At 38.4% G+C, this 24,759-nt stretch overlaps 1 long non-coding RNA gene across 1 annotated transcript in view; it reads right to left on the reverse strand.

The window, feature by feature from the left end:
* Window positions 1–4,795: 4,795 nt before the first annotated feature.
* The window catches only part of LOC137201711 (uncharacterized), a 127,552-nt gene continuing 107,588 nt past the window's right edge, over window positions 4,796–24,759 (reverse strand). Inside the window, exon 4 of the long non-coding RNA XR_010932287.1 lies at window positions 4,796–6,158. This is a non-coding gene — a long non-coding RNA (uncharacterized lncRNA). The remainder of the gene's footprint in view (window positions 6,159–24,759) is intronic.

Here is a 24,759-nt window from a genome sequence, read left to right on the forward strand (position 1 = left end):
ACATAATTTTGGAGGGCAGTAGGGAAAACCCAGAATATCGTTATTGGACAGGAAACATTTCTCCATATATTTAGGACTTCAGTAAAAATCTAAACATTTTTTTCTGAAACATATATTATTAGAGTGCACTGTAGGCATAATCAAAATGTGAACTATCTATAGTATATTCCTTCTCTTCCCCTCTTTCTCGTTCCTGCACTCCTGAACTAGCCTCAGCTCCCAATTCTCTCTCTAATTGTTCAGGTAACTCAGATTTAAAGTCTTGGAGGGATCTGGAACTCAATGCTCACTTCCTCTTACTCTTCCTCCCTCCAGCCTCATACAGTTATTAAATCACCCATGTTATTCTTAGCAATGACTTCCCTCCACCTCTTTCCTTTCTTTCTGCCTCCCTTGTCTCTGAGAGTCTCATTGGTTACTATATCAACCACTTAAGACTTAATAATGGTCTCTCTCACCCTAAAGCATTTTACACGTACATATTATATTAATCCTCCTAAAGTGCATCTTCATCACACTCACAAATCTCTCATGACTCACTCTGTCACTTAAGGTCCTCACAAAGCTTGCCTGATCCTGACCCCTTATATTCCAACCAAACTCTACTACTCACAGCTCCAGTACACCCCCTGCTCTAACCGCCTCAAAAGCCTTGCTTTTGCTCATCCAACTGCCGAAATGATTTCTTTTATGCTTTTCCCTCTCCAAATCCCGGACTGTTTCCCAAATACCTCATTTTTTGCATCGTTCTACTGTGGATCTAGCACAGTGTCTACCACACAGAAGATGTGAAATTGATTGCTACAGCCCTTTCTTTCTGTAACTGCAGTCATGGCGCCCCTTGAATGTGGCTTTGCAGTGTTTCTCCCCCATAGCATGGGCTCTGGTTCCAGCCAACACACTCCTCCCCAGATCAAGCTAGCCTAGAAGGCAGCAGTCTTCGTGTCCACTACTATGTCTCTTCTCCCTTCAGGTGCAAAGCATAGATAACCCAGAAGACAAATGAGAAAAGGCCAAACAAGTCGTTTTCTATCATCTCTTTATTTATTTTTTTTACAGGCAAACCTTGTTTTATTGTGCTTTGCCTTCTCGCGCTTCGCAGATGTGTTTTTTTTTACAAACTGATGGTTTGTGGCAACCCTGCATTGTCAGATGATGGTTAGCACTTTTTAGCAATAAAGTATCTATTTAATTTTATTGAAGTATAGTTGATTTACAATGTCGTGTTAGTTTAAGGTGTACAGCACAGTGATTCAGATATATATATATATATGTATATATATATATTCTTTCTCAGATTCTTTTCCCTTATAGGTTATTACAAAATATTGAGTATAGTTCCCTGCACTATACAGTAGGTCCTTGTTGGTTATCTGTCTTATATATAGTAGTGTGTATATGTTAATTCCAACCTCCTAATTTATCCTTCCCCCTTCCTTTCCCCTTTGGTAACCGTAAGTTTGTTTTCTATGTCTGTGGGTCTATTTCTGTTTTGTAAATAAGTTCATTTATATATATATATTTTTTTTTTTTCTTTTTTTCTCCCTCTAGCTCATAGCGAGCTTCATGGAGATCTTGATATTCTCCTGTCCTTAAGTCTTTTTAAAATGAGAGCAGAGATTCAAGAGGGAAGAACTGCAGAGGTGAAGAGCAGAGAGCTGTGTTCTTGGAGAAATATCAGTGAGGACACTTGCAGGTATGAGCCCAATAGGGTTTTGTACCCAGTGTGTTGTTTATAAAACAATGAGCTTTGTTCTGAATCATGCTATAGTTACATGAGTTGAGCAGTAGAAACCAGAGTGCAGTTTCCCCAAAGATGGTTTGTAGGAATGAAGGCTACTCATAATATTTATACAAAAGTAAAAGCATGAGTAAGATCTATATCTACATAACTATGTGTCTTATAAATCTGGAAATACAGACTCAGACACATGCATGTAATACTGAATATTTACAAGTTCCTGTTGAGGATGTGAATACAGATGAACTTCCTTAGGAAATACTATAAAAGGATATAAGGTTAGAGTCAAAAAAAAAAAAAAAGAACCCGATGTTGTTCCTGGAATAGCAGATCACAGAGGCTAATCTGGGAAACAGATCCTGAGGGCATTTAACAAAGTCAGATAAGCACTAAGATTACATTGGTCCAGTCACGTAATAATGATGTTTTATTCTTTTGCAAATGTGAACCATTTCAAGAGTTCATTCCTTTTTTCATGATTCATTTGGGGGGGAAAAAAAAAAGGTATCTGTCTTAAGCAAGAGAAAGCCCAGTTCATTAGAACTTGAGGAAAATGAAGTCCTGAAAATCCACAGGTTGATGTTCTTGGTTCCACAAGTCTCACAGAGCATTTGTTTCTTGAAACAAAGAGAATTAAGACTTGGATTGATTTATTCTGTCAATAAATATTTATTGATGTTCTACTGTGTGTCTCACATGGGGTAGGAAAAAACAGCATTAAACAAGAGATATGTCTTCTGTCTTTCTAGAACTTTAAGTCTAGCAAGGAACAAAGCCGTTAAATAAATGAAAAGAAACACTGTTAAAAATAAAATTGTGGGCTTCCCTGGTGGCGCAGTGGTTGAGTCTGCCTGCCGATGCAGGGGACACGGGTTCATGCCCTGGTCCGGGAGGATCCCACATGCCACGGAACGGCTGGGCCCATGAGCCATGGCCGCTGAGCCTGTGCATCTGGAGCCTGTGCTCTGCAACAGGAGAGGCCACAGCTGTGAGAGGCCCGCGCACTGCAAAAAAAAAATAAAAAAATACAAATAATAATAAAATAAAATTGTGATAAGTGCTATAAAGGGAAAGAACAAAGTATGATGAGAGCATATTATCGCCAGATCAGATCTAGCCAGGGACGTTTCCCCATGGAAATGACATTGCATCTGTAGCCTGGAAGATGAGGAGTAAGTCAGGTGAAGGGTAAGAGAGGTCAGGGAAATTAATCATGGTGTAAGTCAAGAGAATATGTACAAAGGCCCTGCGGTGGAAGGGCCTTTGAGCCATTAACAGAAGGCCAGTGGCTGATGTGTTTGTTTTGTTTTGTTTATTTATTTATGGCTGTGTTGTGGCTCGGTAGTTGTGGCTCACAGGCCTAGTTGCTCCGCGGCATGTGGGATCCTCCCAGACCAGGGCTCGAACCCGAGTCCCCTGCATTGGCCGGCAGATTCTCAACCACTGCACCACCAGGGAAGCCCCGAGCTGAAGTGTTTTAAGGGCAAAGAAGGGTTGGATGAGACAGGTTCGCAAAGCCTGGGAAGGTCATAAGAAAGATCTTGAATTTTATTCTAATATCAATAGGAAATCAGCTAACAGGTGAACATTTAGGTGATTTCTTCTTCTTTTTTTCTATTTTATATAAACCCATATAGAGATCTGTACTCACCTACTTTCCTGTGTTGAATTATTTTTTGTATACATTGCTAAGAATAGGCTTACTGATTTAGGTGGTAGAAATATCTTCATTTCTTACACTATATTTTAATATATTTTATATATGCATATTTCTTTAGGGGAGGACTGTCCCGTGTGTGCCTGGAATCTCTGGGCTCTGTGGTCTTAAGGTCTTAAGCAAAACTTTCATTTTAGCGTTCTATTACACACTTTCAGTTTTCTTAGTTAATGTTGTATAAAGAAGACTCTGGAAAGTCCAGAAGGAACAGTTCTGGCTTCTGGGTATTTTTTACACAAGATTAAAATAAGATAAAGTGAAAATCCTTGGCAAACTGTAAAATACATAAAATCGTAAGATGCTCTTATTTGGTTTTTATTTATTATAAATACTCATTACATTGAAAAGATCCCTTCTCAAAACATAATATAGGAATATGTAACCATACTTAAGCCAGGTTCAGTTTATTTGGGGCTTTTTTGTATTTAGTGTCTAGTCAAGATTTCATGGTTTTAAACTCGGCAGGGAAAGTGAAAAAGCAAAAAAAAAAAACAACTAATTGCACTTAAAATATTTTCCATAATTCTCCTCCTTCCATCTCTCTCCCAATTTTTGTTTCTATGGAAAAACACCAGGGAAAATGTCTCAAGTAATTATTTTAAAAGACAGAGAGGAAGCTAAATGGAGTGAAACCTCTCTTTTGAAATGCAGTAAATAACCAAATGGACATAATTCACCTCCGAAATCCGACCTATTAATTATAAAGACCGAGAGCTAATACCTCTCCTCATTGGAAAACAAAGCAATGACGATAACTTAGTCAACGGATATGAAAATATACAAAACATTAAGGAAAAGATTTACTTAAGGAGAGGCAGGAGATGAGATATAAAAATAGGGATTCTGAAGGGAAAGGGGAAAAAATGCGCAAGAAAATTTTACAGAAAAGGGAATTTCTTTTCAATAGGAAGAAAGAGAAAAAATAATGTTTCATTTGTTTTACATGTTAGTGGTAAATTCTTCTTATAAAGGAAAGGAAAAAACTTAAGAGTAAATATAACTACATCCATATAGCCCACAGTGAGCATAAAATGAGACCTCTGTCTTTGGAACTGTTAAGAGGATGTTTAATTGTTTTGCACAGCAATTATATGCATCCATGTTTCCATTCCATGGGGGATCTCTTTCTAGCTCAGGCCTAGACTGGAAGGATAAGAAAATAGAGGTCATGGAAGTTAACAACTTGGTCAAGTTCACATTGCTAAGTATAATAAGGCAGAGTTGAGATTCAAACCCAGAATAATCTGAATCCAAACTTGGTCTCTTTTAACAGCATCAACTTGACTTTCTGCATGAGAAAAAATTAATAATGGAGGTCCTAGGGCAGAAGGGTATTTTGTTGTGCAGAATATCATAACATAACCGTATGGAGCGAGGACAGTGTGAGCTACCCTTCCTGCTGGACTCTCTAGAAAGCAGATACTGAGATGAGTTGTGTGTGCAGATGGTTTATTAATGAGTACAACACCTTAAAAGGAAACAGAAGGAGGTAGGATTGGACGGGGGGGCTGTCAGACCATGACACACACATGGCAAAAGCTGTGCCAGCCCGTCAAGGATCTCTGGAGCAGCGATTGTCCAAAGCTAAGCCCTTGTACCACCTTGCAGCATCGCTTTGCTCCATCACTGGCTGGGGGGCACGCCGAGAACTTGACCTCTGTTCAAAAGCTGAGGCACATCCCAAGGGAGCCAAACGCTGGAGACTGTCAGGTCCTGCACTCCTCGTGTCTGGGTGGCAGACCATTTGGAAGGGAGATTTGAGCGGCACACCTCAGCGTCTACACAGATACTCAGAAGAGCAGCAGAGCTTGGAAGACTCGGGAAGAGAAAGCAGAGATCATTCTTCTGATCATCACCTACGTTTCCTGAATCACAGCAGTTTGGATCCAAGAAAAAGGTTACAAAAACAACTTTTTTTTTTCTTTTTTTAAAGCTATCTGCAATCCTACTTACTCCTCAAGAAACCTATCCCTCAGAAGATCTTCCCAAATAAATTGAAGAACATCCAGTGGGTGTCTTACATGGATCCTAATAACATTCTGTTGACTGCCATGGGGGAACCTACTGTTTGTTTGGGTTTTTTTTAACTCTCGGTTCAGATCCCAGAGAAAATGTGTCAAATTACACCTAAGAGGGGCAGCTATGCCATTGTTACCCATTGACAGTATCACTGTCCAGACACTGCCCCACAGGAAGTACTACTGATGATGCCAAGTTGCTCAGGACCAAGGATTCTGATCTCTAGGCAGGGGTTCTGATACCTTATATGCAGGAATAGAAGGCACTGAAACCAGCCCTTTACCATCATCCACATCACCATTGCAGCTGTTGTCAACACTGCTTACATTCTGTCCCTGGGTCACCAGTGCCACCAGGACTCAATGTCTCATGGAGGCTGTAGAATGACAGCTTTCTGAGGTTTTGCTTCCTTTTTCATTGCAGCTCCCTGCTCTCAGGCTGAGGACGACCGAACTGATTGACAATTAAGTGAAAAATGCAAACACACTCTCTTCTGACAATAACATTGGATTTGACAAAACTCTGTACTCATATTCATTCTTACCTTAGGAAGAATATTTTCTTAGTAGGAAAACAGTTATGTTGTCCATGCCTAATGTTCCAGACTTACAAAAATATTCTTACATGTCAGGACGCAAGCTGAGATACCCAGTACATTTGCTTAAGAGTTTCCCCCAGTTCCTAAAGAATGAAAATTGCTATCAGAAAGGAACTGAATAGCTGATAATGGTTTTAGCATAATCTCACTAAGAAACAGAATACAACTATCACCTACAATGTAAACAGAGTTATTCTCACTGAATCCTTTTTCCATCTTTATAAAAAGTCAAAAAACTGTTCCAGACAGAATGGCAGGTTCCACGCAGTCATGACTGTTACAAGTCTGTTGACCATACTGGGCAGAATCGTGTATAACACTCCGCATAAATAGTCTTGAACTTCTATTTGACTTTTCTGTGTGTTACACTAATACCAACCTGGAATGCTTTCAGCCCAGCTACTTGCATTTGAGAAAATAAGAATAATGCTTAATACTTTGGAACCATAGCTGAAAGTTCAGATGCATTTGAATCATTTGTGAAAATATTTTCTTGCTGGAAACCTAAATGCTTCTCACATATCTTTATTTGGGCTGTTACTTTATAAGACAATGTTAGGAGGGGAAAGACTAGAAGGGGCAATATTGCATCAGTACTTTTAGGAAAGTACTAAAGAAAAAAAATCAGAATTCAAGACTTCAGTCCCATTTCCTGTCATACAGTCAGCAAATGGAGATTTTTCATTTTCTTTGGGATAAAATGAAAACTAAGAAAAGTTGCATTTCAGTTGTTTCTCCAGCTAGCTCAGAAACATATTATTTTTTTAAGAAAAAGGGAGACTTTTAAGAAAAAGGGAGACTTTTTTTAAAAAGGGAGACTTTTTAAAAACAATTATTTTCACGCTACAGAAAAAAAAAATACATCTGTAGGCATAGAGCACACAACTACATTCATCTCCTCTTCTGGTTATAATAGTGACGTATTCTTCCTGTTTATCCTTCTCAAGGGTATCAACTTCTCAACATTTCAGTTCCTGGAACTCTTTGATCTCTATATCCTCCCTCAGCTTTTCTCCGTCACTGAACTTAACAGTAAGGACCCATTTAAGGTCCACTCAAGACTCCTAGGGTCCAAACCGAGACTAGCAGGGCAAGAATATTACTGCCTGTTTGAATTTGAAGTTCTTTCCACATAAAACTCATCTTGAAAGAGAAGAGATAGAAGATCCAAAATTGAAGGATTAAATAAGCTGAGAACCAAAAGAGAAGTAAAAAGAGCCCTTTCACAGACACAGCCAAAATCTCTATACAGACTAGAGTGCAAACGTCTAAGGCCATGGACACCTAATTCCCTGCACTCGACAGGGTGAAAGAGAGGAGTTCATTGTTTTGGTGCTAATAGCATTTAACATTCTTTGGTTACAGTGACTCCTGCTGAATGTAGAAAAAACTTTGAAGCTCCATTGACATCCACTATCATTTAAATGCAGGGCCAATTGACCGAAGGATCATACGCAGTTCGGGACTTGCACTTAATTCAAAAAACAGTTAATGTCACAAGTATTTATTCAATTCCCACCATTAAAAAGCTGAGTGTAACTGAAACATTTAGTTAAGCCAAGCACAGTGAAGGTAAAAGGACTAAGATCAGGGCTTCCCTGGTGGCGCAGTGGTTGAGAGTCCGCCTGCCGATGCAGGGAACACGGGTTCGTGCCCCGATCCGGGAAGATCCCACATGCCGCTAAGCGGCTGGAGCCGTGAGCCATGGCCGCTGAGCCTGCGCGTCCGGAGCCTGTGGCCTCTCCGCAACGGGAGAGGCCACAACAGTGAGAGGTCCGCGTACCGAAAAAAAAAAAAAAAGCACTAAGATCAGCAAAGGGAAAGGATCATAATAGAATCAAAACAGTAACAGATTCAGTTTGACCAGAGTGCTGGTGGGAGGAGAAAGGGGGCGGGGAGGATAAAAAGGAGAAGTAGAAAAGATGAAAAGGAAATAAGTTAGATCCAAATCCAGGAGAACTTTCAAAATTAGATTAGAAAATTTATTATTTCATTAGGAAATAGGAAACAGAGATTCTTAAACGAGAAAAACATATGATTAAAACTGTGTTTTAGGTAAATTAAACGGATAGTATCTGCAGGTTGGACAATGGGAAGGAGACCTGCTAGAGGCAGAGACATCTACTAGCTGTCAGACTGGCCTGATTTTCCTGGACGAGAACGAAGAATAGAGATGTGAGGCTGAAGGGGGAGGACTCAGGGAGGTAGAATTGACATACTTGGGAGCTAAGTGACATGAAAGACCAGGAGAAAGAAGTAAAAGCTGTCTCAGGTTTTGGACCTACATTTCTGAGATGGGGGCTATTAACAGAGCAACGTATGTCTTGAAGAATCCAATTACTCCACGTGGCTACTTAGAAGACATGGTGCTGACGGAGGAGTTAGAGAGAAAGTGAAGCTATTTAGTAATAGATGTAGAGAGGAAGTACCAAGGCACTTTCATCTCCAAGTCATTTTTAAACTAGTGACTGAAAACTAAAAGTTATCACTGAGTTCTTTTTCTGTAAAAGGATCTATGCCATTACTACTAATATATACCTGGGGCTATCCTTTCTCAGGTATATATTTAAACATTTTTTTGTGGTCTCAAATATGGACTATTAACAAAATAGAGTTTGTTTCCTCAAGGTAGATATTTTCTGGGCCGCTTAGTCATTTTTTGGAAAAACATTTATCAAAGGCTTACAATTTACTTGGCCCAGGTTATAGAGATCAAAGAATACAGTATCTACCCTCAGGGATGGTATACTATATTCTTTTATTTGTTTGTTTGTTTATTTAAATTGAAGAATAGTTGATGTGAGGTGTTGTGTTAGTTTCTGGTGTACAGCAAAGTGATTCAATTTTATATATATATATATATGTGTATATATATATATATATATATATATATATATATATATAATTTTTCAGATTCTTTTCCCTTACAGGTTTTTACAAAATATCAAGTATAGTTTCCTATATTATTTATATTTTTATAATGATAACAAGCAAAAGTTACAGTGGGACCTCCCATTTCTGTAACACGGTAGACAAACTTATGTGAAAAATCTTCTACACCACAGTCTCCTAGAAAAATCTAGATTTAGAATAAGAAAAGATTGATGCATAGCTAAGCTCTCGCAAAAGAAAAGGAAATATGTAAATGTCAGAGTCAAAGAGCTGTAAGTGCAGAACTTTACAGTTTATACTGAGCAGCCCTAAGGAGTGGTATGGGAGGGAATGGTTAGACAAGCTAGTACCTGGATTGAATTGTAATCCTTGCATAGGGCAGGAGATTAGCGTTTGGAACTGAAACCTTGCTTAAAAGCCTTCATGGAGATGTGCCCTTAATGTAAAGAGGAAGTAGAAGGAAAAAAGTGGCTCAGCTGCCCAGGGAGCTGACATGCAAGCTCAGCTTGGCTTGTACTTTGGGTGAAAACAAGTCTTAAATGAGAAGTCAGCTCCCTGAGCCTTCACTTTTTAGAATAGAAGCCCACATGGTATCAGAGAATCCCCAAGCTAGAAGCAAACATAAATATTGGTCCTCAGCTAGCTGTGCTCTTAAGTGCCTGGCAGAATCCAATGCAAAAGCACCCACGGAGACACTGTAGTGGGTAATGACGATGCTTATGCTTCACCCAGATCCCCTGGACCCACTTTTTACTGTTTCTTGGGTGGGGGACTCCCTCTTTGGTGTGCTTTTCCATCCAGCACCTACTGGGTCTCCTTTTTCAGAGAATGCTCTCCAAGGCACAGCCACCACCCCATGCTTTTCTCAGCTCCTCGCCTCAGCTGGAACAACTCCGTGGCGTGACAGACTCCAGAGTCCCTTGCAGGATCAGGCTGAGATCACTTTCTGTGGGACTTTGCCCGAGATCATGCCTTTGTTCGGATTCCTCCTCTTTGCTGTCCTGTTTGTCCGCCACTCCCTTGCCTGTTTCCTGGAACACTTCCTTAATAAGCACGGCCACTGAATCCTCATCTCAAGTGTCTGGTTTGAAGGAACACGACCCAACACACTCCCATGGAATTCTGTCAAGAAACTAAACAAGCACCTCTAAAGACAAGCTCCCTAGAAAAAAATGACAAAACATATGGGGAAAAATCCATCTAAGACAGTCTGCGAAGCAATAGCAGAAGTATTAGTGCTACTAAGGACTAATAACAGAAAAACAACTTGACAGAATATATAAATTATCCAGGATACAGATGGCGAGAACTAAAAATGGAAAAGATGACAGAGTTTAAGAGATACAGGGGAATGATGAGAATGTTTGCCATAGAGCTAGCAGCAGTTCCTCAGAGGCGAAGAGAGAGTGGTGGAAAGGCAAGGTATAAAACAATATGGTCTGAGTGGTTTACAGAAGTCATGGAAGAGAGGAAACAGCACAGTTCCTATGTAGGAGGAATTAAAAAGTAAATGCACCTTAAAGAGACATTACACAATGCAAAAGCAGAGAGAACATCTTAAAAGTAACCAGAGGGGAAAGACAGATTATCAATAAATAAACAATAATTAGACTACCAGGAGTGTGTAATCCACAGCAGCAAGAGAGCCCAGAAGACAGCACCAGGACGTCTTCAAAGTGGAAAATAACTGTCAACATAAACTAAGCTAAACTGAAATATCACTAAAGAAGGAGAAGAAAAATAAAGACATTTCAGACAGTGACAGTGAGATTTTATAAGTAGTAAATTTTCACTAGAGAAAAAAATTAAACTCAGGAGGAAGTTCTGAGGTGCAAGAAACAGTGGAATAAAAAAAGAAAGAAAACAGGTAAACATTACAGACCCAACTCAACTAGCATTGACTCTAAAAACTACCATCCATACAACAAAAATGCTTATTTGGGGAGATGCTGACTTAAAACCAAGATGAATTTTAACAAAGATGTGTGAACAGACCGCAGAGGAGATCAGAGTTCATGCATTCTGCCAGTTTGATATTGTCTAAGAGGAAAGATACTGGTTATCTTTATACTTTCTATGTTAAATATGAACATTGCTAATTAATCTACTTAAAGCATAGAAAGTGAATACATTCTTGCTGCATAATAATAAAAAGAATAAAAGAAAATTTTGAAAAAATGTGATTTATCCAATAGGAAAAGAAAGGACACAAGTAAAATCTAGAAAGTAGAAAACCAGAATGATACGGTGGTTCCAGCTAATGTGGCCACATCAGTATCAGACAAAATAGACATTTGGATGGGAGGGAGCATTGTTATATTTTAAAAGCATTATAATAAAAGGAGCAATTCGGCAGGAAGATACATCAGTTCTGAACTTGTTAATGCACCTAACCATATACGTGAATTATGATAATATGAAAAACAAAAACCAACATGATTCCAAGGAGAAGGCGACAAGGCTACGATAGGGATCCTAAACTTTAGAAGAAACAGAAGAAAAATTCCTAAAGACATGGGTGATTTGAACAACACAGTTAACATACTTGATAAATATATATAGACAGAGACTTGCATCTAATAATTAGAAAAAAATCATTTTGTAGCACACGTGGAACATTTACAAAATTTGACTTCATATTAGGCTACAAAGCAAGTCTCAACAAATACCACAGAATTGACGTCATACAGACTCATATTTTCTTACCATAACAAAATTAAAAACAAGATAACCAAGAGCCCATATATTTAGGGATTTAAAAATACTCATTTTAGTAATTAACTTGTCAAAGAAAACATCCACATTGAGATAAAACCGTTTATGTGTTATGAAAACACTGCATATCAAAACTACTGGGATAGAGTTAAAGCAATACTTCGATAAATTTTATAGTGTTATGTTCATACATTATTAAAATGAGTAAAAAAGAAATGAGTAAACTAAGCATTAGAATCAAGAAGTGAAAAAAAAAAAGAGTAAACCCAAAGAAAGTAGAATAAAAGAAATATTGAAGATAGGAGCAGAAGGAAATGACAAAGGGAAAAGAAACCCAGTAGGGTGGATCACGAAATTATAAAGCATTATGATAATTTATGATGAAAATATGTCTTCCTCAAACATGCTAAGCTCATTCCTCCTGGAACACTTTGCCCTTGCAGTCCAAAGAATCCATTACATTCATGTTTGCATCAAAAACAGATGTTTATGGAGGATCAGTTATGCTCCTGGCACTGTCCTAGGCACCCAGGGATACAGCAGTGGACAGAAGAGGCAAAAAGTCTCTGTTACTATTGAGTTTATGTCCTAGCAGCTGGTATCTTTTATCACTCAGGAAGTCTTTTCTGATCACCGATCTAAATTTCAATGCTATTCATTTTTTTGTCTTCTTATTCTATCTCTTCCCACTAGTGTGCCATTTCTTTGAGATGAGAGACCTTTTCTGTTTTGTTCATTGCTCTACTCCAAAGGCATGGAATGATACCTGAACAAATTATTTGTTCAGGAAATAGTTGTTGAAAGAATGAATGTTAAAATGAATGTTGATATAAGTGAAAAATGAATGATGGAAGAATGAATTCATGGATAGTTACAATTATATTTGAAGAAAATAGAAGACGTTGTCTACAGCAAAGGGGTGTGTGTGTGTGTGTACATCTGTGTGTGTGTCTATGTGAGTATCTGTGTGTGTGTGTGTCTATGATCAGGAAAAAAAAAAAACTCGCATAAAGTCAAGAGAATGGATATTATGACAGAAGAGTAAGTGGTTAGATGGGCAGGCAGGGACCAGAACTAGTCTGTGTGCCACCCAAAGGAATTAACATCTCATCTTACAAAAATTAGTGTGTGTGATAGCCATTTGTTTTCAAAACCAGATGGTAATTTAAAATCCATGCTTCGAGATTTGATTTTTAAAAAGTAAAGAATGTTTCTAGTTTGTTTAAATAAAACAACCTCTTTGGTTATAATTTATTTTTATGAACTCAACTTTAATTAACATGTAATATTTTATGACTGCATAAGCTATAAGAATTTTTCATTAACAACAAGTTTTAGAATTGCTAAAAGAACATTTTATTTACAACAACTTTAAATCATGCTTTATTGAAACATACACATTGAAAGTGTACATCAAGCATTCGAACTCAGTTATATAAAAACTTAGAATGTATTTTCTCCTGACTGGGGTCAAGTTTATGAGCCCACTTGTGTCTGAGTGGTGAACTTGTCATCACCATTGTCGTTACATCTGACATGTATTGAGTGTTTCTTATGTTCAAGACACTGTTCTAACTCATTTAAGTTTCTCAAAAAACCTTGGTGCAGGGACAATTAATTGTTCTAGGTCACGTAGCTAGTAAATGGAGGAGCCAGGCTTCAAACATAGTAGTTTGGATTGGAGCCCAACCAACCACTGCTCCACCCTGACTCAGTCCTTCCTGATGAATTCAATCCTGCCCATTGAGTTTTGTCCTCTGATCTGAAAACGTGTCCTGTACGTCATCTTCTCATGATGTCCTCCTCCACCTCCCTGATTTTCTCTCCAATCCTGTTTCTCCTTGAGGGCTTCTGCTGTTGATGTCATGCTCTGGTTTGGCCCCGGGAATTGGAGCTCCTGGCCAAAGACAAAGTCACAGCCAGGTGCTTTCAGAGGGAGGAGAAAGGGTCCCTGTGCTCAATCGGATTCAGCCAGATGTCAGTTGTCTTCACTGATGTGGGTGTCTCCATGTAAAGGGCAGATGGGCGTTTTCTCAGCCAATGTGCATCTCTCCAAGACCCTCAGCAGTGATGCACAAGCCCTTCTGGTGAACAATGATATAAGTGGCTCCTGTCCCTCTGCTCAACTTTGGGCTCTCTCCTTGAGCACTGGCTTCCATTCTATCCAGGAACAGGGATATGGTGACCCTCACGCCTCCCCTTCAGGGTATCCTATGACACTCTCCTGCTCTGCTGGCCTCCTGCTTCAGTGAACTCCCTCATCAGTGTGTTTCCTTCCTTCAGAAATCTCCAGATGAAAAGTCAACAACATTCCCCAATTTTTAGAACCCCCCAAATTTTAGAATATGCAAGTCTAGTGCCTCTTCCAATTTGGGGGTTGGGGACTGGTTAAATACTTCAGGAACTATACTCTCCAGGGGGTGATCACTTTTCTCTTTCCTCCCAGGGTTCTATGGGAACCCACCACTTTGTAAACCCAATGGTAGGGCGTCCCATAATTTAGGATAAGGGAGCAGGGACATTCTTTGTGCTCAAAATATGAGCTCATAGTGTCTTTTGACCTCCGCTATGAGTTAGCAAATCTGACATACCCGTCAGTAACGCCACGGGATTACTGGAAAGGATCTGAGTCGGTACATCATGCCTCCACATCCATGTCGACACATTCATAGTACGAAACCACCAAAAGAAAGTGGCATCAACATGACCTGAACCTGCATAAGGAATTACAGGGACTTTATAGGGTAGTAGTGCCTTCTGATACTAAACACACCCTATTACGCGCTCAGCTCAAAGGAGTTAACATTAAAACCACCACTTTTTTTTAAAAGTCAAGAACAGTGTGAGCTGAGCTTTCTCTTTTGGTAATAAGATGTATAATTTACCTTTGAAGGATTAATTTTTCCACTAAATGTCAAACACCAAAAATTAGCTTTTCTTAGACAATATACATTTTCAGTGTTTGCATGAAATTGCAAAATAAAGTTAACCATGTTTTGTATCGATTCTGATCATATTTATTATGTAAATATATTACAGTGTGATGATCAATATACATTTTCAGTGTTTGCATGAAATTGCAAAATAAAGTTAACCATGTTTTGTATCGATTCTGATCATATTTATTATGTAAATATATTACAGTGTGATGATCAAGTAATTAAGTATTAGTATAATGCTTGGTTCGGATGAAGCCTATTTTCTAATTTGAAAAATGTGGTTGGCACTGCCTACCTCATTAGGGTCATAGAGAAACTTGAAAACTTATGTAAAGCACAAGGACAGAGACTTAGGACATGTTAGTTATTTTTTTATCCTCAGTATTGCAACATTTCCCCCCTAATTCTTTGTCCTTGATTCAAATTTTCTTGAATTTTTTAAAAACGTTTTTAAGCAAGGACAACATAGTATGTTCTCTGTATAATATAATTATCATTCATTCTAAAGTCCTTTGTTTTCAGGGGTCTCCTTATTATGACAAGGTCATAACTGTATTGCTCTCAGGCAAAAACTCTTCTCTACCTAATTATTCTTACCTTATCCCAGTGAATTAGCAAAACTTGGCAGCAAAGTCCTTAAGAGTGATATGTCCTCGTTTCCTGGATACTGTTTAAGGTATGGACTTTAAAAGTCCCAGTTTGGAAAAAAATTCCCTGGGAAAGATTTTAGCTGTCAAAAGCAGCATCCTCAACTTCCACTTTCTAACCTCACTTAGAAGGTGCTTTCCTTTCTGGTTATAGAAGTTGCTCACCATACAGACTGTTAGACATTCTATTACTTCTCAGCTATTCGTTTCTGAAATTTGGTAATTTTCAATAGTCCTATAGTGATTGGGAAGCTCAAAGGTTCACAGCTTGTCTTCTGCAGTGTTGCTCCCCCTAGTGCTGAGTTAAAGGACTGAATATTCGTAAAACAATGTAAGCATGTTGCTAATTTACTGTAGAAAAGGTAACTGCAGAAAGAATGATAGCATTGACACATTGAGAGCATTTCTGCAAGGCAGGGATAAAGTCCTATTCTTCACCATATCTCCAGCAATGATTGTAACATGGACTCCTAACAAATATCCTTTGAACAAAACTGCCAAGAGAATATATTCACGGAATGGAAAAACATGAAGACTGTCTCTATCTTAAATGTTTACTTTTTTCTATCTTTAATTTTTTAATGTAAGATGTGTCTTTTATGGTGGCACTCCAATTTTTAGAAACATCTTATCATAAAATGGCATTATCTAACTAGCTATGAAAAAAAGAATAATTAATTCTTCCAAAATTGTTTTACATTTTTCAAAGGATGAGAAACATGATTCAAATACACTTGGAAAGAAGCAATGCAGCAGTTTCTAACTTAGAAGTGACCCTGACCATTGGATATTGTGCCCACAGACTTCTGAGGAATCCGTTTGCCTGTCATAGGCTAGAGCCATGGAACAGCAAGGAATCCCATGATCCTTTAGGGTTGGCGGTAGCTTCTGGCAAAGCTTACTTAACACAATGACATCTGCCCTGTGAGAGTTCTCCTGCACTCTGTACTCAACAGTCTGCCATTTGCTTCCAAGTCTTTTTTTTTTTACTTTTCACTTCTTCTTCCCAGCTCTCCTACATCTATGCAGCTCCATCCTCCAGTTGACCATACTTTGCTATTTGACTTTTGGGTTGTTGGCTGAGATCTATGCAACTTTCACTTCAGATCTGGAGCAAGGACTTTCCATTGAAGTAACAGTGATAGTAAGGGACATATCCAATTTTTGGCATGAAAGGTCATATTACCACTCAATATGTTATAAGATATCTATATTCTTTAAAAAGCATTCTATTGTTTTCATAAGTCAATATACAAAAAGGAAAGCTTGACAGGATTGCCTTGATCGATGACCCAGTGACTTTCAGCTATGCTCTAGAGGGCTATGTCAGCATCCCTGGAAGTAGGGTAGTCATGACAGTTTTATGTGTATCTAAAAAAACATGCTTTTCAATAGCTGAGAAATATGGGTCTAATTTAGGGTAGCCCTCTCTCAAGAGTTATGAGGGTTTAAGTCCATGAACTTATTAAAGTCTCAGAGCAATAGCTCAAAATTACACAATCCATATATAAAAATAGTAATCTCAAAATAACTCAATGTTTTTGCTTTTTTTCCCCCCCACAAACATCATTTTTTCCATTTTTGCTTAATTCTACAATCTTTCATAGTATTTGTCCTGCTCCTATCACTTTCATCCTGATTTCTTAGGAGAGCCCAGCTGGGAAAGGTAGAACTGTCCTCCGAGGCTGGAGGAGGAGAGGACACATGGCAGACAGAGTTAGTACCACTTAAGTGGGCAAAAGTAAAAGGGAGGTTAAGAACATATATGTATTAAAGTGTTTTAACCCATTTCATAAATGTGTTTATTATGGTTGGAGAAGGAAAAATAGTAAAAAAAAAAAAAAAAAGCATTTTAGTCTCTTACAACCCTGAGGGAACAAAATATCTCTGGTAATTTCTATTCTAGTCATTCTCTGAATGTTTACATAAGGTTTAAAACACTCTCGATACCTCTTTAAATTACAGAAGCAAATAGCTAATTCTTAGCTTTCCCTTCAATATTTACAAAGCCTCCTTTGAGAGCAAGCCTCGGCATTGGCAGCAGTTGGCTTGCATGGGCTACTGGTGTAAAGTCAGGGAATATCATATCAGGTCAGTCACAAGTGTATACAAAAAGAAAAAGCAAGGTGGGAAGGCAATAAGGGTTTCCACCTTTCAGGTTAGTAGCCAATCTAAAAGAATTGGATAAGATTATTTCTTGTGTCAATGAACAAAAATTCAAAAATATCGCGGAGGTGCAAACATATAGGAATGGCATACTTCTCTGTGCCTGGATATTATATATAGACAATTTACGCTTCATCAAACAGGCTTTCTGGCCTGCAAGTTTAATTTTGATTAATTAATATTAGTTAATCCCAGACAATTTTTGTTTACTAACATTCCATTTTTTATTTTTAAATACAAAATCTTGTCTCCATATTGCTAGTATAAGGAGCTCTTACGGTGTTGCAGGCTGGAAGGGGTAATTTTCCTATTTGTAAGAATATAACAGTAAAATATAACGTATGTGTGTCTTAGAGGATGTCTTTTCGAATGCACAGGAAAAAGACTCTTTTCCATCACTCTCTTCAAGATCCTGCTTCAAAATGTAGATTCTCTTTAGCATTCTGCTGCTGGCTTCCCGTGGCTTCTGATTCTTAAAATTACTTGGCATATAACCAATAGAAGGAAATTATGTCAGTTAGGATTGGATTCAATTGCATATAACAGAGACCCTACTAATGAAATTGAAAAGCATGTGTTTATGCTCTGGTGTGTGAGGAAGATCAGAGAGTGCAACCCAAGCCTGGTATAGGAGCTCTCACAGGGACCCCAGAGATCCACGGAGCTCTCCCATCCACTATGCTCACAAGTGCATCATTTCGGCATTTCAGGCAGCAGGAAGGAAGAAATGGTAGAAGGGCCAAAAGGGGCACGCCAGCCGTCTTTTGAGAAAATTTCCTAGTAGTTACACACTTTCACTTCCACACCACTGGTGGCTCTGAATAAGATCAAGGCAGAAATTGAAGATGGATATTGGGCTAAGTATCCAACAGTTGTTGCAGAAGGTGATAATGACACAGCATAAAAAGGCACCTTGAAATCCTTAGATGAGTCACGGGAAAATGTAGTAGGATGAGCACAGCAAGGATCACTTTCTTTGGTACAGAAAGATGAACGATGAATCCTTTTCCATTACTCCCAATAAAATACACAAAGGATGTCACCCATGAATCTATGACAGTGTGGGCTTATGACTAGGATCCAGTTCCTCCTTGCAAGAAGCCAAGTGCTTAGTTAAAATAATGTGTTAGGAGTTTTAAAAATTTGACAGTGCACAATTTTTTCTTTATTCTCCTTTTCCCATTTTTTCTTGGCTTTCCCATCCATTTATTTTTCCATATGCATTTTAGAGTTATTTTTGAATTAAAAAAATAGATTTAAAAATTGCACCTTTTTGTGAAGTGGATGAATAACAAAACATTGGCTCATGACACACTCTTACTGTTTGCTCACATGGGGTCTGCTTCTACTTATCGTTAGCTAGTAATTTTTAGTAATGAAATAAGCACCTGCAAACGCCACCCCAAACAAAAGTTAGAAACTTGACAACAATCTATTCCATCCTCAGGTCTCTCCCACCCAAGGCCACCATTGCATTCTAATGACATTCAGATATTTTTCAGCTTCGCTAAAACTTAGTTTATTCAAATCTTATTTTATGTGCCCAAGAACAGATCTTCAATAGTTCTAAACATTATGCATTTTTAAATGCTATTTATGGCAGAGATTGCTACTTGCCAACACTAATATCCATTCTCCTTTTCTCCTTTAATAAAATTATCTTGGCTTGATTCAAGGTGGCAAAGTGCTCAGTTAAAAGACTACATCTCTCAGTCTCCCTTGTAGGTAGGTGTGGCCTGTGGCTAATTTCTGGCCAATGGGACATAAGTGAAAGTTTTTTAGATGACACTCCTAGAAAGGTTTATTAAAGTGAGAACAGACAGCTAGGATACATGAACGATTTGACCTTTACTTTCCTGCTGTTAGGACTATGAATGTGATGGCTGGAGGTCCGGCAGCCATTATAAACATGGGGCAAACTCAATGATAGAAAAGCCTATTTTCCAAGGATGACAAAGCAGAAAGAAGTAAGAAGTTTGATAATTGTAGAGCCATACTAGCCCTGGACTGTCTATCTCTAGACTTCTTTTTAGTGAAAGATAAAGAGACTTCTATTTTGTTTATACAGCTTTTATTTTCGATCCCTGTTACAAGCAGCAAAATGCATTTCATAACTGATACACTATTGTAAATGGAATATCTTAAAGTTATATATGATAACTTGTGATATTTTATATAGAAAAATTATTTTATTTATTATTTAAAAACTAGACATCTTACCAAACTCTGTGATTAGCAACAAAGTGCAACACTAATACATAACTGATATACTGGTGTGAATAGAACATCTTAAAGTTGTATTTTATAACTTCTGCTTTGTAAATTTGGGAAATTAGTGGTTTCATTTGTTTTGAATTAATGTTTACTTGTATTGAAACTGGAGAATTTACTGAGATTCTTTTGTTGTTCTAATAGTTTTGCCGTTGAATCATTGGACTTTTTAAAGTTAGCCATCTTATCATCTGGAAATAAAATTAATGTTGTCTCTTCTTTCTAATTATGGTGCCTCATTCATTCTCAGGGTTTTAAAAATTCTTCACTGGCTCAATTTTCTATAAAGCCAATTCTGGTTTTTATTGATTTTTGGTACTATCTTTGATTCTGCTTTGTCTACTCGATTTACATTATGAACTCTCACTTTTTGTGGATGACAGGAAAAAATAAATTCTGCACTTAAGGTAATGACATTATTTCTGATTTTTAAAGTGAGCAATTCACTACCTAAAACCAGTCTCTCAAAATATTCCCCCTTACCTTTCTTCGTCTTCTTCCCTTTCCTTAGAGTGAACTTAAATTTCTAGAGAACACATTACATATTACATATCTATTACTTACACGATACTTACACATTACTCAGGAATGAAAAAAGGGTCTTTGGCCTTTGCTATATCACAGCTAAGCTTTTTGTTGCCATCGTGAAACCAGTAATTACTGCCCAAATCCGCATACACTAATCTTCCTCATTCCAACCTTGGGTCTCTCCAGATTCCTGCTATTTGGAAACTCGAGCACTTTTATCTACTTACCCATTGATAGGATAGGAGAGGCTATACAGAAGAAAGAAGGAAAGAAAGAAAGAAGGAAAGAAAGAAGGAAAGAAAGAAAGAAAGAAAGAAAGAGAGGGAGGGAAGGAGGGAGGAAGGAAGGAAGGAAGAGAGGAAGAAAACTAACCCCAAATCTCAGTGATTGAACATGCAAAAGTTTGTTTCTAACTCATGCTGCCTGTCCAGTGAGGTTTTCTGGACAGTTCTGCTCCATATAGCCACTCAGGGACCATGCTGAAGAAGATTTCATTAACCATGCTGTAGCCATATTATCCAGACTGCCTGGTTCCCTGTCACCGTGGTAGGGAAGAGAGAACCTAGAGAATCAACTTGGGATTTTTCACTACTTCAGCCCCCAACTTGACACAACTTCACTTCCACTCACATTTTATCGGCCAAATTAGGAACGTGGTCCCACCTAACTGTAAGAGGACTGGGAAATGTTTCTTTCATATGTTGGGGGGGGGTGGGGGGAGAAAGGAGAAAGGGTATTGGATAGAATTGTAATGTCTATCCCTTGAGCTGACTGTGGCTCTTTAAGGCCACACCCAGGCCCATCAGCCTAGTCACCTCCCTCAGTCATTGCTCATCTACCTCTAAGGCATAGTAAAGTTACACATGGAACTTCTCTATGAGGTTTGTGGTCTCATATATCACTCTCAGGAGTCCAGAGAATGGGGACCATATGTTCTCCAATACTTCCAAACCCATCTAGAATTTCAGTTCTCCTAGCCAAAAAGCAGGTAGGGAAGAACTTTACTTAGAAACCAACTTGTTCTAAGCTCTCAATAATACTCACCTCTACTTCCTTCTTTCATCTCATCAGGCTCTTATATCTTTCCTGGGGGTAGTATAATTTAGACTTTGGTGTCATATCCTGTATCCTTTGAATCTGCTTCAAGTTATACTGGCTCAGGTAAGTCAGAATTTGCTTATCCTTTTTTCTTTCAATAGAGCCTTGCTATTTCAAATTATAGCTTTGTTTTCAAGATGATTTGTTTCTGCTATAGATTTACAAATCCTGTTAAATATTTTAATTGGCTTATTTGCTGTACACTGTATCAGCCCAACTCTTCAGGCCAGTGCATATAAAAAACTGTCTCTACCACTTGAATAGAGTCTAGCAATGGATACAAAAACAGGGATGGGAGGCAAATAATTTTTATATTTTAAATATATTATGCCAATATATATGTAAAGTTTGGAACACGGCTATATAACAACTAGAGTATTTGGAAAACTTTAAACACAACTATGTTCATTTCAATTAAACTCTGATTCTTCATGACTCTCTGTCCTTTGAAACAATGACTTTCAGGAGAACCATAAATTCCCTAGTCAGCTTTGATTGTCAAATTAGATATATTTTTTTAACTTTTTACTCTGTAGAGAGTTTACTTTGAGAGCCAGAACTGCTAAAGAGAAAAGGAATTCCTAAATTCCGAAGTTCCATTTATAAATCACAAGGCAAATCTGGTGGACGTAGACAATGGAACGATATTTACTGTATATCTATAACTCACAGTGAAAATTAAAGAATGCAGCATAAGGAATGCTATAAACTAGAAAAGAAGCCAAGAGAGGGGGGAAAGAGAAAGAGGTTGGATTCAAAGATTCCTACTTCCTTTCTCAGTACTAAAAAAAAATTTTTAAGTGTTCTTAAGATGGTAGAAAGCCCAGGTAGGTCAATAAGGGAAATAAAACAAGTCCTCTTTGATACTTTGAAAGGAGACTATTTCACGGATACAGATGCACTTTTGTATCATGAGGTTGTTAGTGCAGAGGAGAGTGGTGATGAAGCATATTTAAACAGAAAATAATAAGAGATGGCCCCAACCACTGCACATGCATTTCCCCATGTTCTGGTTGAAATGGGCCATGTCCAGAAGTTCCCTCACATTCTCAGTAATTGATATGATGCACCACCCACACATCCTTCATAATTAAGGATTTATTTCCCCAACTGCTGGAAGAACGCTCACCAGACAGCCTCAGCTGTCTCTTTGGTGAATGTCTCTGCTAAATAGTCCCATCTCTCCCAAGGTCATGCTGCCTTCCCAGGGTGATCCGTATTCACTGACTCAGGAGCATAAAAGTCTAGCCGCCTTGCCCCAAGTTGAGACAACCCTAAAGGACATCCCAGTTTCAGAACTTCCCTTGGGGTCAGTTGAGGCCTTTGTTGAGACTATGGCAAAGGCCAACGTGTCCTTTGTACAGTCCTGTCTCCTTTCTTTCTCTTCCATTTCATTGATGTTGATCTCAAGAGCACTCCCTAATAAACTCCCTCCTCTCTAATTTCTGCAACAATCAGTACCGGAAATGGAGTCCAAGAAAGCAGACACTGAGATGGGATTTGGGGGTTGGATTATGTGCCCCTCAACTGGTAATGAGGATTCTAGTACTGGTAGAAGCTGAAACACAGATATTTCCTGCATAAGGTTGCCATGCTACTGTTAAAACTTTCATTGGTGGTCACCTGCAATGGAATTCTGGTGAAAGAAAGTACACAAGCATGTGTGATGTTTTTGGCATTTGAGAAGTAGAGGGTAAGCAACAACTACAAGGACAGAAGAATCGAGTGTTAAGCTCAATTGACAAGTTGGAAAAAATCAAAGGCTGAATGTTATTAATTGGCAATTAAAAGTTCAGTTTGTAAGCCCAAGGGAATCTTTTGTAGCATGCAAAATATTTTAATATTCTATAGCTAGTGGGCAGTGAAAACTGTGGACCAAGCCCAACATTTAATAAGAGTAGCAGAACTCAAGGTTCTGCTCTGCCTGCTGTGCCAAGATCAGGCCTTATATGGGAAAAAGTGAGACCCTGACATATGGATGGAGTCATCCAAAATTCTCAAATCTCTAAATTCCCCTGCCATTAGAGCCCAGAAAATGGCCTACTCCTCCCCATTAAGGGGCAGAACTGCCCCCTTAGTGGAAGCTTACACAGAAGCCCTCCCTTGAAGCACAGTCTGAACCACAGTCAGAATCTGCCCCCACTTTCCCGCCTGGCCACTATGGCAACAATAACCCAGTTGGAATGTGTTGGACCTGATAAGGAAGAAAAGGGACTCAACCCCAACAGAGCTGTAGCATCCAGCCAACACATATTAGCAGAAGATGGGAGAATTCCCATGGAGCTGGATTCTGAGTGTGCTGGATCAGGAAGGGTGGGACATAAACTTGACTAAGAAAGAGCACTTCCCTGACATACAGGATTTAAAACCCTGGCAAAGACTGGAGGAGATGATGCAAACATGATGTTAGGATGGTTCCTCGAAGCATATGAAAAGTGATGGCCCACACTACATGAGATAGAAATAGATTTAGAAGAACTTTCTCAGTCTGCACTGTATAAATAGGATAGCTACCTATAAAAGTAATAAATTCCATACAACTGGAGCAATTGAAACATCAAACTGGGATTATAGAGTTATTTGCATGATAATTTGGTTTTGTCTTTCCCAGTAGGTGTGAAACTCCATGAGGTCAGAGACGATGTGTTTTGCTCAGCCCTCTACACCCAGTGCCTAGCAGAGATTAATAGGCTCCCAATAACTACCTGTAGAACAGACAAATGAAGGAAGATTATTAAGAAAAATTACATATCAAACAAGAATATACTACAGAGAGAGCGAAACTAGATACCTTGGAGATTTTTTCCAGCTCTAAGATTCTAATGTTTTTAATTTTGATTCTACAAAGAATTTTCTGGAATGTAAGTCAACCTCGCAGGGCACTTATGTAGAATGCTTTTACTAAACCAATTCTTCCCTTTGTCTTTTTTGAAGCAAGTTTGTTTTGGGTACAATACTAAAGTATGGTGTTTAAAAGGAGTCATGATCCTTATAAATTTTGATAAGCATGCAGACTCTTGTTTGTGGAAAGTAATCAAGAGTCTGTTCTGAAAAGAACATGTTGACAAAGTTAGTTCGGTGGTACCTGCCCTCTTTCAGTACTTCTCTTGGTGATAGGAATGGGTAAATAGGTAAAAGTTTATACCAGTGGAGATGGGAGATACATACAGTTTTAGCCCTTGGATGGCTATAATAACAAAGACAAGTGCCCCCCAAGTTATTCAACAGTTTTTTGTTTTTTGTTTTTGTTGTGGGATCTTAGTTCACTGACCAGGAATCAAACCCAGGCTTGAAAGTGCAGAGTCCTAAATACTGGATGACCAGGGAATTCCCTCATCCAACAGTTTTTGACACCTAGGTTTTACTGTACTATTAAGGAAAAGGTTTTTGTCTTGCCACACTGCTCAGAACAATAAAGACCCACTAAT

This window comes from Pseudorca crassidens, chromosome 11 (assembly GCF_039906515.1).
Source record: "Pseudorca crassidens isolate mPseCra1 chromosome 11, mPseCra1.hap1, whole genome shotgun sequence".
NCBI lineage: Eukaryota > Metazoa > Chordata > Mammalia > Artiodactyla > Delphinidae > Pseudorca > Pseudorca crassidens.